This window comes from Podarcis erhardii, assembly GCF_964252035.2.
Source record: "Podarcis erhardii genome assembly, chromosome: 17".
Lineage (NCBI taxonomy): Eukaryota > Metazoa > Chordata > Lepidosauria > Squamata > Lacertidae > Podarcis > Podarcis erhardii.
In genome coordinates, this window is record NC_138515.1 from 27,538,880 (window position 1) to 27,559,417 (window position 20,538).

General features: G+C 44.3%; 1 gene segment (V, D, J or C); it reads right to left on the minus strand.

The window, feature by feature from the left end:
* LOC309332386 (M1-specific T cell receptor beta chain-like) overlaps nt 1-20,538 on the minus strand; it is an 81,364-nt gene that overhangs the window by 6,071 nt on the left and 54,755 nt on the right. Inside the window, exon 3 of the C gene segment in view lies at nt 10,349-10,414.

Below are 20,538 nucleotides of genomic sequence, written 5' to 3' on the forward strand. Positions count from 1 at the left end.
GGAGGAATTCACACTAAAATGCTGACCAATTTTCAGGATGATTAGAAACAACAACACAGAGATTGCTGCAGAAGCACGGAGAGCTCAATTTACGGTTGGAAAAATGAGAATCTGAGAGAACCAAAATGGACAGATCCATTCCAACCCTACTAAGGAGAAGTGGAGGTGCATGAGTGAATTGGAATTCTAGGAAGCCCTATTCAAACAGCATCATTTCCGTGGGTAATCTACATGCAGAGGGCAGGGGGACTGGAGAGAGGTCGGCTTGTGCTTGCAACCAATAAAATCACATGAGTATCCTATTCACAAGAGTTTGGGTTTACTGCAGCTTCCTGTTGAGTGCCCGTTCGTGGCTAACCATAATGTGTGAAATGTCTCTTACAATCTTCTTGCATACAAGACTTGTGTATGAATCCCGAGTCAGGGCTTCTATTGAATTCTGTCCCTACCTGCTGTACAAGGAGGCCACAAATATTGATTGAGGTTGAATCCTGACAAGACTGAAGTACTGTTTTGGGGGGACAGGGGGCGGGCAGGTGTGGGGGACTCCCTGGTCCTGAATGGGGTAACCGTGCCCCTGAAGGACCAGGTGCGCAGCCTGGGAGTCATTTTGGACTCACAGCTGTCCATGGAGGCACAGGTTAATTTTGTGTCCAGGGCGGCTGTTTACCAGCTCCATCTGGTATGCAGGCTGAGACCCTACCTGCCTGTGGACTGTCTTGCCAGAGTGGTGCATACTCTAGTTATCTCCCACTAGGATTACTGCAATGCGCTCTACGTGGGGGCTACCTTTGAAGGTGACCCGGAAACTGCAGTTAATCCAGAATGCGGCAGCTAGACTGGTGACTGGGAGTGGCTGCCGGGACCACATAACACCGGTCCTGAGAGATCTACATTGGCTCCCAGTACGTTTCCAAGCACAATTCAAAGTGTTGGTGCTGACCTATAAAACCCTAAACGGCCTCAGTCCTGTATACCTGAAGGAGCGTCTCCACCCCCATCGTTCAGCTGGACACTGAGGTCCAGCGCCGAGGGCCTTCTGGTGGTTCCCTCATTGCGAGAAGTGAGGTTACAGGGAACCAGACAGAGGGCCTTCTCAGTAGTGGCACCCGCCCTGTGGAACACCCTCCCTTCAGATGTGAAGGAAATAAGCAGCTATCTTCTTTTTAAAAGACATCTGAAGGCAGCCCTGTTTAGGGAAGTTTTTAATATTTAATGCTGAATTGTTTTTAACACTTGATTGGAAGCTGCCCAGAGTGGCTGGGGAAACTCAGCCAGATGGGTGGGGTATAAATAAATTATTATTATTATTATTATTATTATTATTATTATTATTAAATTATTGTTGGAGGATCAGCGCCTACTTTCAATATGTAGAGCATACATTATGGATAGAGCTTGGCCATATTCTTTGAAGGGGGAAATTGTTCCATCTAGCCCATTAGAGCTACTAAAGAACTTAGGCAGAGCCCTCTCCTCCTAACCCAGACCCCTGAGGTTCTTTTAACTGGTTATGCCAGGAGGATGAACTTGGAGCTAAGGGCTTTCCACACTTCTGGAGACAGCAAAGAGCTAATCCGAGTATGTGGTGCGTGTGTTTTTAAAGGTGTTCTGTAGACAAACAATAGCCAGCATTATTATTATTTGTATTGTGTTCTCTCTAAATCCAGAAATGACTACGTAGGAAATGTGCAGCACAATGCTATGCACATTTACTCAGAAGTAAATCCCATTTAGCTCAGTGAAACTTACACCCAACTGAGTGTGCATATGTTTAAAGGAGGAAAAGGCTCTAAATCAGGATTTCTCAAACTTGGGTCTCCAGCTGTTTTTGGACTACAACTCCCATCATCCCTAGCTAGCAGAACCAGTGGTCAGGGATGATGGGAACCGTAGTCCAAAAACAGCTGGATATCCAAGTTTGGGAAACCTTGCTCTAAATGATGAGTTTGTTTTCAGTTCCAGGTTGGATAGCTTAAATCTTTCAAATGAAGTGTCATGGGTAGGCAAACTAAGGCCCGGGGGCTGGATCCGGCCCAGTCGCCTTCTCAATCCGGCCCGCGGACAGTCCGGGAATCAGCCTGTTTTTACATGAGTAGAATGTGTCCTTTTATTTAAAATGTATCTCTGGGTTATGTGTGGGGCATAGGAATTCGTTCATTTATTTATTTTTTACAAAATATAGTCCGGCCTCCCACAAGGTCTGAGGGACAGTGGACTGGCCCCCTGCGGAAAAAGTTTGCTGACTAGATCCTACCATTGTGGTTATGGTTGCAATAATACTACCAGCCCTCATGCCAAGAATGAACAGACTATCCATATTTTGCCAAGTTAAAAAGCAACAATGCAATGCAATGTGGAGCTGAAAACTCATTTGCACCAATTCTCTTCACAAGCTAGTCTATGTGTGCGTGCATGCCCATGTGGACCTAGTCATAACACTGTCCATTTTAAAGACTAATTTTGCTAATATTAAAAAGCTTCATCTATTATTGAAGGGGAGGAGAACAGAGCTCCTATTTGTGCGAGGGGAAAATATTTCACGCAATGGTTTCAGAGTTACCAAAATTCCCAGTTTTGCCATTTTTGAGCCATAAAAATAATTGAGAGAGAGGAGAGGGGTGGGGGAGATAAGAAATACATGACTTTAGTCCACATTTCCTCCCATTTTCTTGCTCCTGATATCATTGTGGAACAAGAATTTCCTCCTCCCCACCCCACTCATAATTGCCTCTGGTGAAACAGAACCTGCAAATATTCGAAACAAGCTTTTAAAACCCAGCAAATTGTGTTAGAGGCAAACGTTAGATGAGCACACACATCACAAACACCAGTCCCTCTTTCAAACTTCTTGCTGGTGCTCTGAAAAGAAGCAGATACTCTAATCTGTCTCCGGCAAGATTCATGTGCCTATGCATGATGACTAAGAAATTCACCTTATTTCAGTAGGACTTGAAACGGGACACAGAATATTAGTATAAAGTCCAAACCTTATACCCCTGCCCTCTGCACATACAAACAGGCAAAAGTTCCACCAGAACCACCAACTTACAGCCAAGACCGTACCTAAGACAGTGAGTCTTGTTCCACTTCCAAAGTGAAGTTCATATGCAGAGCACAGAGGTACGAGGCACTACGAAAATCATTTGTCGTCTTCTCTAGGCAGCAAACCAGTGCTTTTTTCCTGGGGGGACGCAGACCCCTAAACATTTTGTGAATCTTTGTCCTTTTGTCCATTTACTGTATTTCCCCCCCCCCATCTGAACTATAAAATTGTGATTTTTTTTCTTGAGTCAAAATGAGAGTACCCCCAAACATTGTTTTTAGAAAAACAGCACTGCACCAAACTGTCGTTTAGATATATCTTTTCCATGCAAGTTCACACTCAAACTGCATTTCTACAGCAGACTATTTGGGCTTTACTTAAAGATGTTTTGGATAGCTGGAGAATTGGAAAAGGGGGAGACAAGTGGAGACCCCAGGACCACATCTGACCCCTTAAGTGGTCCCCTGAATCGTCAACTCTGGAGGAGTGGGTGTTAAGTGAGATGGTGGCTGTGACTAGGGATGGGGGCGGGGGGAGTTCAATTCTGTTCACATTTAAAGGCAAACCTACCAAACTTTCTGAAAGAAGATGTGAAACAAGCACAACCATCCTTTGAATTTTGAGCTTCCCCGAATTTTGAAATGCATTTCTCTCTTCAGGACTGCAGGAGTGGAGGAAATGGTCACATTTCTACCCACCTACCCCTGCTGCAATCCCAGTAATTATCATTCTCTCCCAGCTGCTGCTGCCGCTGCTGCCTGTATTTTTAAATGCTTGCATGTTAAATGCAGAGATATCCTTAACACCACAACTCACTTGGCCCTAATTCTGCCCATTTTTCTTTTTCCTTTCTTCATATCCACCAGAGTTAGCTCCTGAAGCCAAAACCAGATCCCAGAGCTCAGCCAAGGCACAAGATAAAGTGCTGCTTTGCCTTCTCCTGATAGCATTTTTTTTTTTTTGGTAGAGTTCATGGTAGTTTTTGTTTTTTTAAGTCAATGTTTTCTCAGGTTCAAATCCATGCAATCCCTGATTCAAATCCCACATCAGCCATGAACTCATGGGTGCTCTTAAACTATGAGCTATAATAATTTTGATTATTGTTGTTATTCTCACAGGGGACCTTTTTCCTGAATGGGTTTGTATCGTACTTTGAATTGTGGCCTCCATGCATTTTGCTATTTTAGTTCCTCTGTGCCCCCTGCCTGCTGCCTCCTTGGTTCCTTTTAAGAGTGGATATTCTGACACACAACCTGGAGATCTTAGAGATGCCAGCATTTTACTTTCGCACACAAAGAGCTAAGTGGCCCCTTTAAGATTCAGCAGAAAAGTTAAGCCTGTGCATCAGTCCTTCCTAGTGAAACCAATGGGACCAGTTAAAGGAACTGGGGGCTAATCATACAGTCCTACATGCCTTGCAACCTCCGGCAAGTTTCCTGCCTACCGTTCCACCCACCGAGAGAACCCAAAATGCCAGCCAATCCCAGCATTCATTTAAAGGGTCCCACTCATCCTCAAAAACATTAGTGTTTCTGACTAGAATCCTTCACCAAAAGTGTGCTTTGAATCTCATCTTTTTAAATGTTACAATGCAAAACAAAAAACCACAAACCTTTGCCCAAATCATTTATGGCTTCCCATAAATGGATTCTGTAGATTAGTTCAGCTGAGGGTTGCATCAATTGCACAGACACATTTTTTATTTATTTGCTTCTGCTTTCTCTCGTTCTGCCAACCCTGTGGCAAGACTTCCTTGTGCCCACCGTTCATGTGTTTCTTACCTAGTACAGTGAGCCGCGTTCCTTGTCCGAATTGCAGCTTTTCAGCGGAACACGGCATCACGTTCCTGTAGGCAAACCTTTACTAAAGAGCTAAAGGCACCTAGCCTCCCAACATCACAAAGGTGAGGACAGAGGGAGGTTTGTGTGTTTGTTATGCCTGTTCCCACACCTGAGCTGCCTCCCCTGATTCCCACAGCTTAAGGCTATGCCTGCTTTAATTTGTGTGCTTGGCTCCACATTAGGCGTTTGCCTTCCAGAGTCTGGTGAAGCCAGACGTGCTAATAAACTGAGGTTGGAACTAAGTCGGTGGAGTTTCCCAAAGTGCTTGAAATTGACCATCTGGGACAGAGGGTGAAAAAAGGACCTAGAAGTCAAAAGGTCAAAAGGAGCCTAGGTGGTGGGAAAGAATGTGGAGTTTCACTTCTAAAACAATTCTTTCTTTACTTTCTTTCACTTATGGGAATTCGGTTTGGGGACAATGGCAACTTTATAAGCTCCTCAAGGGCTCAATAAACAGAGATTTGGGAAATCCTGGAGGAAGCACAAGACACACACACATGCCTTTCCATTTTCTCAGGTACTGTTAAGATGATGAGAACCAATAAATGAAAGGCAGTGTGCTCTAGTGGTTAGAATGCCCATCTAGGACTCAGCCATGAAACTCAGGGGGGGGGGCAGACGCTCTCTCCCTCGGTCTAGTCTACCTCACAAGGCTGTTGTGGGGAGAAAATGGAGGAGGGCAAGCAATGAGAAAGAACTAGAGATGCTACCTCGAGTGGAAATAAAATAATCAGACGATGACATTGCCGTACCTTGCAGAATTGTCACTCCTATAAAATTTACCACATACAGTAAAATGTTAAATGTGAGCAGATATCTGAAGTGCTTTTGCAGCCCTTAAAATGAGCCATTATTTTAATTCCACCCCCCACATTGCCAACCCCTTCTGCTTACCTAAAACAGTCAGTCGAGTTCCTTGGCCAAAGCTCAGAGGGTTATTGTAACACAGTGTGAAACTGTTATCACCAAAGAGGGAATATCTCTCCTCAAAGATTGGGGAAGGTCTCTCAAAGAGAACACCACCTGCACAGGCAACCGCTTTGTGCTTAACTTTTTATCTGGCTGCCTGCTGCTGGGAAAAGCCTCTGGCCTAACAAACACAGCAACATCTGCAAGCCACAGGTTCCCCAAACTTGCTCCACAGCTTCCCAGATACTCCTGGAACATAGGAAGTTGCCTTGCCCTAGATTAGACTATGTATCGTCCAGACAAACCAGTATTGTCTAGACCAGGGGTCAGCAAACTTTTTCAGCAGGGGGCTGGTCCACTGTCCCTCAGACCTTGTGGGGGGCCGGACTGTATTGTTTTTAAGGGGGGGGGGGGAATGAATGGATTCCTATGCCCCACAAATAACCCAGAGATGCATTTTAGATAAAAGCACACATTCTACTCATGTAAGAACACACTGATTCCCGGACCGTCCGCGGGACAGATTTATAAGGCGATTGGGCTGGATCCGGTCCCTGGGCCTTAGTTTGCCTACCCATGGTCTAGGCTTTCCCAACCTTCTGCCCACCAGATGTTTGGGACTACAGTTCCCATCATGCCTACTGGACATGCTGGCCAGGGTGAATAGCTGCTAGAGCGCAGAACATCTTGATGGCACTAGGCTGAGAGACAACTGTCCTGGTATATACACTAGCATGGTCAAATGTAACCCACAAACCAGATGGTCGCAGGTACGGGCAGCCACAATTCCCATCTTTCTGGTGCTTGTATTTCTAAATACCATGGTCATGCTATTTACTCCTAATATATTATATCAACGACTGCCTTGTTTATGTAGATGAGGAGGGCTTCTGAAAAATGTGCAGATTCTGATCATATTCATCCTCTGCTGTTTGGAGTAGATGGCAGAGCATGAGGCTCTTAATTTCAGGGCCATGGGTTCGAAACCCACGTTGGGCAAAAGGTTTCCTGCATTGCAGGGGGTGGACTAGAGGACCTTCACGGCCCCTTCTATCTTTATGTTTCTATGACACATCAGTCCAGTTAACACATTTATATTTCCTGCTTCTGTCTCTCTCTTCTCTCCCCCCGGGCTTTAAGATATTGGCCTTTTGCTCTCTCCTTCTTTGTCAGCTTTCAGAATGTGCAGTGGATTGCCTGTGGCTACCTTTGAGCCCAATGTATGGAAGTGAGAGCTGGACCATAAAGAAGGTTGATCGCCGAAGAATTGATGCTTTTGAATTATGGTGCTGGAGGAGATCCTTGAGAGTCCCATGGACTGCAAGAAGATCAAACCTATCCATTCTGAAGGAAATCAGCCCTGAGTGCTCACTGGAAGGACAGGTCGTGAAGCTGAGGCTCCAATACTTTGGCCACCTCATGAGAAGAGAAGACTCCCTGGAAAAGACCCTGATGTTGGGAAAGATGGAGGGCAGAAGGAGAAGGGGATGACAGAGGACGAGATGGTTGGACAGTGTTCTCAAAGCTACCAGCATGAGTTTGACCTAACTGCGGGAGGCAGTGGAAGACTGGAGTGCCTGGCGTGCTCTGATCCATGGGGTCACAAAGAGTCGGACACGACTAAACGACTAAACAACAACAACAACCTTTGAGCCCTCAGTACAGTTTTGGGCAAACCAATTCCTAATTTTTTTTTTGTTTAACAAAGCTCTCTTTTCTTTCTGGGACAGCTATGGAGTCAGTGTTTGGAGCCAAATTGCTTGTTAGGAGGAGAAGGTTTCCCGCAGGTCAGCCAATTTGTGCCACACCATAAATATATATCTAGTTTTGTTAAGACAGCAACGTGGAACTTGAAAGAATGTTAGATTTACCATTTTTTCAGTACAGAGGTTCGTGAGAAGGTTCGTCTTCTTACCTAATACCGTCAGCCTGGTCCCTGCTCCAAAGTGTAACGGATCAGTGTTTGCACAGCCAACCAGCTCATGAAATAACCCCACTTTGATTCCCCACAAGGTAATCCTCTGTCTGCTACAGTTGGAAAGCTGCTCTGTCAAAGTTCCTCCTCTCTGCCACTACTTCATAAGTTACCCAGTGCTGATAAGACATGAAAAGAAATGAGGCTTTCTGTTGGAAGGCAGAAACATTTGTTTCCTCCTGATCTGTCACAAAAATTAATTGCAGAGCACACTTTACCTAAGGCATCTGTTTCTTGACATCTCTCCCCCTCCCCCTCTGCCCTTTAATTCCTTGGAGGCTCCAGGACAACGATAGATGAGCCGAGAACGTCACCTGCATGCTCTCTGAGCATGGAATCTGCTACTACATTAGGACTGTGATAATTTGCATGTGTGTGGATGGGACTTGAAGGACCTAACACCCCCAGACAGAATTTTCACACCGTTTCATTCTATCTCATAGAATGCTCACACGACTTTGCACACAATCCGTCTCAGTGAAACTATCTCACAAATTCAGAGCCAAGGTTGATGAGACATCAGCAGAGATCCATGAAATGGGTTGCCACCGATTCCTTCTAGGGTGACCAATAGTCTATTTTCAGGGCTGTTGGAGGACAGTCCTGTGTCTGAAGGTGTCTTCTACCTGAGGGCTGTCCAATTAGAATCATAGAATCATAGAATCATAGAATCATAGAGTTGGAAGAGACCACAAGGGCCATCGAGTCCAACCCCCTGCCAAGCAGGAAACACCATCAGAGTACTCCTGACATATGGTCGTCAAGCCTCTGCTTAAAGACCTCCAAAGAAGGAGACTCCACCACACTCCTTGGCAGCAAATTCCACTGTCGAACAGCTCTCACTGTCAGGAAGTTCTTCCTAATGTTTAGGTGGAATCTTTTTTCTTGTAGTTTGGAACCATTGCTCCGTGTCCGCTTCTCTGGAGCAGCAGAAAACAACCTTTCTCCCTCCTCTATGTGACATCCTTTTATATATTTGAACATGGCTATCATATCACCCCTTAACCTCCTCTTCTCCAGGCTAAACATGCCCAGCTCCCTTAGCCGTTCCTCATAAGGCATCGTTTCCAGGCCTTTGACCATTTTGGTTGCCCTCCTCTGGACACGTTCCAGTTTGTCAGTGTCCTTCTTGAACTGTGGTGCCCAGAACTGGACACAGTACTCCAGGTGAGGTCTGACCAGAGCAGAATATAGTGGCACTATTACTTCCCTTGATCTAGATGCTATACTCCTATTGATGCAGCCCAGAATTGCATTGGCTTTTTTAGCTGCCGCATCACACTGTTGGCTCATGTCAAGTTTGTGGTCAACCAAGACTCCTTATGCAAACTTATTTTATAAATTATGCAAACTTATTTTATAAATTTGCATCTATACATATAAAATTCCAAGCAAGTTGGCCTCCTCTTTTTGTCATCCCTTTGGGCAATGCGTCTGACCACCCAAAGTCTCCACAAAGCAGGGAGAGGTGGGTGAAGGTATGGTATAAAGCTGTAGTTGGACTACAACTCCCATCATCCCTAGCTAGCAGGGCTTGTGGTCAGGGATGATGGGAACTGTAGTCCAAAAACAGCTGGAAAGTTTGGGAAACCCTGATATAAAGCATGGTTTGGCAGGCAGGAATGAAAACTTCCATCCAGAGCTTTCCACCACACTTTCATTTTGTCTCTGAAATCACTTCTCTCCAGCAATATTTCTCCCAGTGGAGCTTCATGAATGGAAGTAATCCCTTTGGGGGGGGGGGAACCAGCCGGAGAGAAGCAGTTTCATGGAGAGAGCATGGAGAAAGGAGAGATTCAAGCCCCCTCCTCCCTTTCTTCAAACCTCCCCCAGCTTTATAGAAAAATCAGCACAACTTGGGTTTAGTTGTGCCTTTACCACATGGGTGGGGAACATTTAGCCCTCCAAATGTTGCCATACTACAAATCCCATCATTTCTGACCACTGTCCAAACTCGCTGGTGCTAATGGGAACTGTAGTTCAACAATTTCCCTCGCTTTATCACATCCAGCCTTCTGTAATCAGGTGCTAAGACACCAAGTGATGCACAGGTGTGGAAAGTTATTCCTTGCGGAGAATGAAAAGACCTCTCTTGGATGTCTCTACTAATTATTTAGCCAGTCTGTTCCTGCACTGAAATGGTTCGTTGGAGACTTGCCACAGACATTTTGCTTCAAACAGAGGTGGAATTTAAGAGTTCCTCCTCAGGCAAAACACCTGTGGAGTTTTGAAGGGGGCCAAATAAGTGTGAATAAGATTAGCTGAAACTCTTTCTCTCCTTCTGTACGCACACCAACCTAAGTAGTCCCCAAACTTCTCCTGGAGCAAAATTGCCAGTGAATTTGGAGATTGCTCCTCAGGCAAAAACATCTATTGCTCCTCAGGGGAATCCAAAATAAGTCTTGATGACTAACAAATTTTCTTGGTAGGTGTGCTGATTCACAACATCCCCATTTCATTTTAGGGAACAGTTTAAAAAGGACCTACATCCCAGACCCCTTTGCTTTTACAAACCTCTGTCGCAATTAGCCAATTCCAATACAGAAAAATGAAACAATTCACCATGGATTTTCTTACCAAGTACTGTGAGTCGAGTGCCCTTCCCAAAGTAAGCTTCAGAGTACACAGTGACAAAGCCATCACCTAAAAACAATGGCGTTTTCTAACATAGATACTACCTTTCTCTCGCCTTTTTCTGAACTGCCTGGCCCAACAATTGCCAGCCAAAAAATGAACAAGGGGTGGGAAGGAACGTCCTAATTTCCTCTGGTACAACTGTGTTTCCTGACCATGACCCTTGCAGAATGAAATTGCAGCCTCTATGGTTAACGTATGTCCAGGATTTTCATTGTTTGATTCAGATTAAGATGCCTCTTTCTTCCTACTCCCATTTTTAGGTTAAATCTTGAGCATATCAATAGCTCACTTGGTAGATCATGAGACTTCTTAATCTCAGGTTCATGGGTTCAAGCCCTACCCTGGGTAAAAAAATAATAATCCTGCATTGCAGGGGGTTGGACTAGATGACCAAAGGGGTCCCTTCCATCTCTACAATTCTATAACTCTGCTTATTCTCTGCATTTGTGAGAGGGGCACGTTTTTAGCTTCTTACCCATTGGGATACAATTGTAGTCTTGGGACACAGCTCAGTTGGATGTCCTCCAAAACAAACATAACTCTTCTCTTGAGCAGGTCATTTTAATTGGGCTTGCACACAGAAAACCTTTCCTGGAAATTGTGTTCCTTATTAGTTTCTACTAACAAACAGAATTTTCTTAGGGAGATAAAAAAAACTCACCTAGAACCGTCAGGCTGGTTCCTTGGCCAAAGTTCAGTGGAGTGTTTGACACAGTGTTAAACAGAGCAACAAGAATAAATTTCCCACAGAAGTTATCTCTGGTCAAGACAGGGTGATTTAGGAGCTCACAAGTGACTTATCTCATACGGCAAAGATAAAAACAAAACCATGTCAACAGTGTTTTCAGAAAATGATGGGACTTTTTATCTTTAGGTGGGGAAACCTGCAGAATATTTCTCTCCACCCTGCCCTGTCTCCAGACCCATTTCATCTCATAGAATTTCATCTTGACCTCCCTCTGTTTCTCCAAGATAACTATGGAAGAAGTGGGGAAGATATCTAGCAAACCTACCCATGGATCAACCAAGTCCCAAAGGGGCACCTGCATGTTAGATTTTACTGTAGCAAAACCAGTCTCGTGGTGGCACTTTAAAGACTAATAGATTTATGGCGTATCATGTGCTTTCATGATCAGAGCCTGTCTCTGGCAGATGCACAAAAAGTTATCTTCAGTTGGGAGATTTAGGATGTGTGGCCAAGAAGCAAAGGTCAGCTGTAGGGAAAGGTGCCAGACGGGACTGCTGCTGCCTTTTCTGTGGCATGCCCCTTTAGCTCCACTCTGCAAACTTTTTCTTTCTTGGTTCCCCTATATACCTGCATTTAATTGCACTGCAGCCTGACCCAAGAAAGTCACAGGATTCCTTCTTGCTTGTAAAACCTGTTTGTTCTATTTATATTTTAAGCCAAGACATTCCACAACACCTATTTTATGTATAATGCTTCTCTCCTTATTTAGTATTATCGTTTTTTTAAAAGACAGTTTGAAATGGGGAAGGGTGCATACCGAAGTATATATTCTGCAGTCTAAAGAATCAACTATGTAGCTTTGGAAAATAATCTCATATGCCCAGGAGTGAGATGATTTGTTTAAACTTAAGGCTCTAGAGAACAAACTGAAGGGAATGTTGTTTGCCCAATAGTGGTCTAGGAAGAGGGGATGTCTTCAGACAGAAAGGGTCTAAACTACACACACACACACATTTAGTTTGGTCTCGTGGAAGTTCAGCTGCCATGCTTTCCTCCAAATAATTGTAGTTTAATGAGGGTGCTGAGCAATATTCCCTATCCCTGGCAGAACTACAGTTCCCAGAAATGAGGGAATGATTATTCAATAATTCAAGTTATGGTTGAAGAAGTACTTACCTAAAACAGTAAGTCGAGTCCCTTTCCCAAAATACAGGATATTGTTGGAACACTGTGTTACCAGGCTTGGTAATATTGCCCATACCTTGCCTCGTAGTGTGTTTTGAGAGCAGGGTCTTCAGAATGATATTCCCTCAGGGACAGATTCCTAGAACAAGAAAGAGGGTCACTGTGAGAGGAGACATGATTTAGTAAGAGTGAATTCGAACAACTTCTCATCACAACAACTGGACCACTTAAAAACCTACCTTAAAAACTTGCGGGGGCAATAATTGTGCAGAGAGGTGATTATCAAAATCCACCCTTAATGGAAGTAGTGAGGATTTTATCCTTTTTTGAGCAGATTATAGACTTAGTCAGCCCCATCTTTCATGAGAAATCCAATAAACAGACGGTCTCTGTGGGTTCTTCTACCCCAGTGTTCTTCAAATGATGCGGCATGATTCAGAACTGGAATTCATGCCAGCAACCTCAGCTGGGTCACTCCAGGGGTACCAAATGCCATCTTCTTTTTGTAATTGTTTTTAAGGGGAAAGAGGCATAGAGAGTGAGAATGATGCATGAAGGGGAACGGACTGAGAGAAAGAGTAGGACACCTAAGATGTTTTGGGCCACTTTGGAAGTCTTTTGGGTTAGGAACGTGGGACAAAAATTCCAGAAATAATAATAATAATAAAATGAAGGAATGAATAAAATATGTGGCCAAATATTAAGAGTGGTTCTTCGATTGGAAATAATGGTGGCTCCCAATTCTGAAAAGGCTGTGAAGTTCTGCATTGTTAGATCTGCTGTGAAACCTTGGCTAGAGCCCATTTGTTAAGCAAGGGAGGGTTTTTGTAAAGGCCTCTTGAAGAAATGAATCATTGTGAGCCCCCTGTCCCCACAATGATTTACTCTCATACAGGAATGGCTCCTCCCTGAGTTTCACCACAGACACCAACAGCCAAATGAAGGTTTCAGCCAAGTCAGGGAACAGTAGCAGAACTGGTGGGAACCGTCAAAGACATGTCACCAGACGCAGAATTTCCTTAGGGGGCTCCTCGGCTCAGGAAGCCACAGTGACCTGTGTTTCCTCTTCTCCTCCTTATTGCTATGCCAGCTGCCATATATAGTTTATAAAGTCTTCAGGGGCATGTGATGAGTGATGAACTAGAAGTAGAGATATCTGCCTGCCTTCCTATTCAGAAAAAAATGAGCTTTTAATTCTAAAGAAAAGTTGTACAGAATAAAAACAAAACATTTACCAGAGAAAAGCTAAAGGATACACTTATGATGTGGGTCAGAATGCAACTGAGGACTCTCCAGCTCAGATTTTACCTCATGGGCAAAATGAAAATAATAATCCTAGCCTACCCAACAGACAGGTACCCAATCCTTCCAATAAGGATTCCTGAGGGAGCTCTTTAAACAGCCAAACCCCCAAATTGTTATTAAATGCTCAGCGATGCATGTATACCTGGGTGGAAAATATTTCTTCTATGTGAGATGATTAAAAAACGCAACAATTCTCTCTTAAGAAGACACTTTTATTTAAGGTGGTATCTTATTTCCTGTTAGCCAATCCAATCTGATTCTCTGGTTCATGGGGGAGGGGCTAAAATCTTGCACAAGCTGCCTCCTGATTTGTTCAGCTCACATCACTATACCACTTGCGTGAATATATATAATAGCACATGTCGAACGTCATACAGAGCTACAGGGTTGGGTGGGCATTCCTGCTGTCAGTGAGTGGAAGTTTGTGGAAGGTAATCTTTTTTTGAGAAGGGGGCGTGATCCAATATTTTCTATTCATAGTGTGAGTTCTCCAAAGAGTAAAGGCAGTTGTTATATTCTTAGAGCACTGACTAAGGTTGACTAAGTTTTGACTAAGTGCCCCAATTACATTCCTTTTAAAAAAACCATTTTCCTTTCCTTGAGCAAGTTTGAGTGGATGGAATTTTGCAAGTTTTCAATATGGCTTAATTTGAACCAAAGGGGTGGGGGAAGGTGTTGATTGGCTAGTATTTGTGATGTCATCAAGCCGTGTTTGACCAGTCTACAGAAACATTTTATAATTATTCTGAAAATAATTTCATTTTTAATAAGATGAGAGAGAAACACACATGTCTCACAAAAAGATTAAAGGATGATAAGAAAGGACTGATTTGTGAACCAGTGCTCACCCTTTTCTTTTAGTTAGCATTTTATAAGTTTACAAGGTTTCCAGATAATAACTTTACAATAAACTGAAAACAACATATGGCTGCACATTGCCATTGTTATTGAAATTAACACTCATTTCTCCATGAATTTACTGGGTAGATTTATTGCATTCTGTCATAGTAGGCTAATCTGATCTTGATCAACACGGACCAAATCTTTTCAGTCCATTCATAAATAGTAAGAGGTGAGCTTTCCCCTGCTTTTTTTGCAATTACTGTTTTTTGCTGAGGTGAGGAGATCAAATTAGTTACCACCTTTACATTATTATTCCTTATCATAACATCTTTTAAGTTGCCAAGGGGGGAGGAAAGCCCCCACAAAATTTGCAAATGCCTCACATTTATGAAACAAAGTTGATATAGAATCCAGATTCTATATCTTTATAGATATAGATATCTACCACTTCCACTGGGCAGGGCGCCGAGACAAGGGGGTGCAAAATGGAGAAGATCCATAACTGAGAATATCCATTTTGGAGCACAAATTTTGACCTTGCACAGAGCAGCATATTACGAAAGGTTACCAAAGTCCACTCCTGGAGGCAACTGGCTGAGCCGAGTGTTCCTGAGGGACAAACAGAGAGGCCTGAAGGGACTACATTCACTCCTGAGTTCCTCACTGCCACCCTATAGGACTGTTTTTGTGGGGAGCAGCTGAAGGTTTGCAGCATTGTGCTGCTCCAGAGGAACAGAAGTACCTAGCAGCATCCTCAGGTCTCAGCTCGCTTATTTGCAGGGAGCAGTGCTTTTTATCCTCGCTTCCCATCGTGAATCGCCCGCCTTTAAACCTGTCTTCAAAAGAGGGCTCTGGAGTCCCTCTAACCAGGATACCAATGAATTCTAGCTCTCCTCCTGCTGCCGGCTACAGTATGTAGCACGTACTCCTCATCCTTCCGCTGTGCACGGGACTACTGCTTATCAACAACATTTGGTTATGGCGCAGCGGAAGCGTGCTGGGCCCATAACCAAATGTTGTTGATAAGCAGTAGTCCCGTGCACAGCGGAAGGATGAGGAGTACGTGCTACATACTGTATATTGCTTTATTTACACTTCAAAGCTGGTATGTTACAGAAAACATCTTGCCTCTGCCGGAGCAGAGAAAAGCATCCTCTCTCCTCTAAAGCACACACTGAACTGCAAAGAACAGTGAAAAACAGGAAACCAGTGTACGTCACATCCAGTCTCCCTTTCCCATGGGAAAACCCAACAGTAACTCTGACTGTGGAATGTAAACATTGTCTTGTGACAAGCACTTCGCTGCACAGTGAAGAGAGCAGAAACCAACAACCAGTACATCCAGCTGTGGTCTATGCCGATCTGGTGGCAATTCATTTTGGCCGTGGCTCCAGGCTGCTTTACTTCCCACCGGGGAGTCTGGGAGAGAAACAAGCGCTGTTCTCCATCGCAAAGAACTATCGGGGGCAAGGAAAGGATGCAATCAGAAAGGCTGTAGGTTGTATCCGGTGTCCTGGTGATCAGGAACACAAGCTACTCAACAGCCAAGAAAATATAACTTATCCGTAAAAAATGCCATCCATGACTTGGTCTCTCTCTTTCAACCTTTGTTTGCTAAGACGGGAGAAATGAGAGACGAAGATGGTTTGAAAGAGGGGTCTCTGCCTGGGGTCTTCCCACTCACCCCACTCTTCTAATCAGGCTTTTGTGGATTTTAGTAGTTTAAAAAGCTGCCAAACTTATTTGATCAGAAGTGACAGTGGGGCAGAAAGAAATTATCTGTCTACCATGGGGCAGATGTCTCTCCCACCACTTTCACATTTTAAAAGCAGTCTTTCACCAGCCTAATTCTTTCTTTCTTTCTTTCTTTCTTTCTTTCTTTCTTTCTTTCTCTCTCTCTCTCTCTCTCTCTCTCTCTCTCTCTCTCCCCGCCCGCCTCTCCCTCTTACAAAGAGCCACGAAGAGCCACGAAAGGATCAGCAGCAGTTGAGACATCATTTGATCTGCACACTGAACTGAGCTCGAATGATGAAAGAGGTGAACTCCTGGCACAGACCGTGAAGGAAATGATGTCAGTACTTCCTGTGCTCACCCTTTTCAAACTGGCCGACGATAGCTCGAGATACGTCAAGTCCTTCTTAGTTTATTAATAATCTCTTTGGACTCTGCTGCTTGAGAGTAGGCCTTGCGCTATGCAAGCATGGGCAGGTGTTCATGGCTGGCACTGGAAATCTCTCACACACCCCACCCAGACACACACAAAATACATACACACACAATCCGGGGGCCATTTCAAGTGTGCCAAGTAGGGTCAATGGAACGCCAGAGCCCAACCATTGACCTAACGTGTGGCCTGGCTCACCCTTGTGCTGGATTTCTGGCCTCTGTAGATGACACTCCCCACAGTCGAAGCATTCAGTGTGGAAACACCCCATTTCCCATGAATCAGGGCATCTTGGTTCACTCCCAGAAACCATCCCTACGAGCCCAAGCAGCTGAATGAAATGTTAAAGGGGAAGTACCACAACAAAGCCTATGTCCTGGTTGTCAGGAGTTCAGCCTACACTCAAGGAGGACTCTGGCAGAGACACATCCCCGACTGGCATGTTCCCTCCCTCCTGGTCGATCGTTTGGGAGCTTCAAAAGCTTTCTTCAGCCCGAACATCACAGTGACCGATGCCAACTGACACTGGCACACTTAGAGATCTGCAGAGTTTGCGCAGTTGTGTAACAGACCTCAGCAACTCAGCATTTTGGCTAATCTACTTTATTTACATATAAACACACACGGAGTACTGCAACATGGCTCCCTCTCTCTCTCTAGCATCAGACAACAAAGAGAAAAAGAACAAAAGACAACACAGTAACACAGTAACAAAAGAACACAGTAACACAAACATGGCACTTGGGGGGGAATTGTCATTGCGCCACTCCTTGGTGTGTGGAGTGCCTCAGGGTGCGATACTCTCCCCGATGCTTTTTAACATCTTTATGCGCCCCCTCGCCCAGCTTGTCCGGAGTTTTGGGCTGGGTTGCCATCAGTATGTTGATGACACCCAACTCTATCTGTTGATGGATGGCCATCCTGACTCGGCCCCAGACACACTGACTAGATGTCTGGAAGCTGTGGCTGGATAGTTACGTGGGAGCCGGTTGAAGTTAAATCCTTCGAAGACAGAGGTCCTCTGGCTGGGACGGGACGATATGGGATTGAGGGGGCAACTCCCATCTCTTGCGGGGGTGCAATTAGTGCCAGCACCGTCCGTTAAGAGTTTGGGTGTAATCTTTGATACCTCCCTCTCTATGGAGGTGCAGATTTCAGCTATAACAAAGGCGGCATTTTTTCATCACCGCCAAGCTAAGCAGTTGGCCCCTTATCTCTCTCGCCCTGAGCTAGCCACTGTGATCCATGCGATGGTCACCTCCAGACTGGATTATTGTAACTCACTCTATGTGGGGCTGCCCTAGAGACTGACCCAGGGTGCAGGATGCCGCGGCGAGACTCCTTATGGGGTCTTCGCTGCGAGATCACATTCATCCGGTACTATACCAGCTGCACTGGCTCCCGGTGGAGTACAGGATCAGGTTTAAGGTGCTGGTTTTAACCTTTAAAGCCCTATACGGCCTAGGACCCTCGTACCTACAGGACCGCCTCTCCTGGTATGCCCCACAGAGGAACCTACGGTCTGCAAATAAAAACATCCTGAAGGTCCCAGGCCACAGAGAGGTTAGGCTGGCCTCAACTAGAGCCAGGGCTTTCTCGGCTGCGGCTCCAATCTGGTGGAACGCTCTGTCACAAGAGACTAGGGCCCTGCGGGACCTGACATCTTTCCGCAGGGCCTGCAAGACAGAGTTGTTCCACCAGGCCTTTGGTCAGGGCGCAGCCTGACTCCCTCCTCTGGCAACCTGCACAGAATTTTGCTTAACGGTTGCCATCAATTTGATTTAAATTAATTTTTATAATGAAATGTTTTTAGAATGTTGGATTATTTGATTGTTTGATTGTTGTTAGCTGCCCTGAGCCCGGCTTCGGCTGGGGAGGGTGGGATATAAATAAAAATTATTATTATTATTATTATTATTATTATTATTATTATTATTATCCTGTCTCCATCACTTCCCACTCTATGGAGTCAAAACACATATCATCATGTGAAAGACAAAAGTCCCATGACTGCAATCATAGATCAGGAATTTTAATACTGTTGTGGGTTTTGGACATAGAATCTGTGGGTTGGATCCATACTTATAGTGCCTATTGTGTCCCGTTCCCCCCCATGAGCAAATGATGGCTTGTGGTGTTATGATGGCACAAAGATTCAGTCCCAAGCTATACCCAGTGTTATAAGAATTCTAAGGTCTCAAAAACAACATAAATGTTCATCAGTGCACAAGGTAAACACTCATACATAAGGATATAAACTACATGTCTGAAATAGTACAGGAGAGCAATCCAGAAGCCATCTTAATAACCCCAAATATTTATTCTGCAGAAGGAAATATCTTGGAGAAACTTTTCCCAGTAGTACTTTTCAAATCCTGTCTTAAGAGGATATTTTGTGTATGAATAGCGTATGTCTGTGACCTGGATTCTTACCATCTCAAAAGAATAGCCACACTGGCTAAGTAATGCAATCGGTGGCCATTATCAAGTACCGTTGTACCTCAGAAGTCAAACGGAATCCATTCCGGGAGTCTGTTTGACTTCCAAAACATTCGGAAACCAAAGCACGGCTTTTGATTGGCTGCAGGAAGCTCCTGCAACCACCTGGAAGCCACGAAAGCACCGTTGGACGTTTAGCTTCCAAAAATAGTTCACAAATCAGAACAGTCACTTCCGGGTTTGTGGTGTTCAGGAACCAAAACGTTTGAGAACTAAGCTGTTTGAAAACCAAGGTATGACTGTATCTTGTCAGATAGGAGACACTCTCAAAATTTCTGTGGGAGACTGCCTCTTAATGTGACATGTGTATGATGCTTTTCAGGTGGTCTTTGGCTAAGGGGTTGGGCAATTTCAATTAATTCAGACCATACACAGTGTGCTGCAACTTTCAGCTCCTCCAGTTATTTTGCATCTCTGCACCCACATGACTAATGCACAAATGCGCTCATGGGTAAAATACATGCTCTGCCCGTTTTCTTGGCGTGTTTTAATATTTGATGGAGCGGGTAGCAAAATATGTGAACGCTGTCATCTCTCTCCAGTATGATATGATAAGTCAGTATTAACAACTATCACTCAATTCTACCAAGGCTGTCATTTTCTGCTTTTTTAAAAAAATTGGTTGATGGACTGCCATAAACGCTTGATTGACAGACTGAACATATTTGCAAACATTTTTTCAACACATGCTCCCATCTGCATCATTTCTACCAGTCTGGCTTATTTTAAGAGGGTTTCTTTCTCTCGAAGAGGCAAAGGCTTCTGTGCATACTGCCATCTACTGTCATGCTGAGCCATGCAATTCACATGAACATTGATTGGTTTTATTCATTTCATAACATTTATATTGTTGTAATTGTTTGGGGGAGGGGTGGGAAGCCTCAAAGCGGTTTGCAAAAGATCATCATCATTATTTAACGTTCAGGAGGAATTTTAAAACATTACTGTTCATAAGATCCTGACAACTTTAATATCCCAGGTCATATCAGGCCACTCCAAGGTGCAGGATCAGGCCTTGGATTGGGGCCCCACGTACAGCCCTGGTATTTTTTGACATTTGAAGAAATGTTTCTGTTCTTAAAGAGGAAAGTCGAAACGGAAGTGGAGAGAGGAGCACAATAAATTTTTAAATGAACAAATACATGTGCTAGTTTAGAAATAAAATTGGCAGACAGCCCACCTAAACCGTGGGCAAGGAGTGGCAGGAGAGGTGACCGAATCTGTGTTTGTTTCATGGGCCAACCTAGCAGATCTGTAAGCTCCACTGTGAACCCAGAGGGAAGCCTAGTTTTAGGGTTGCCATATTTCAAAAAGAAAAATTCCTGACACCCACAAAGTGCCAGGCTTTTTTTTTTTAAGGAAGACTCCAAAATTGTTGAACTTTTTTTCCCTGTCATACAACTGGGTTCCCCCTGACATTCTGCCAACTAAGCAAAATCACACACA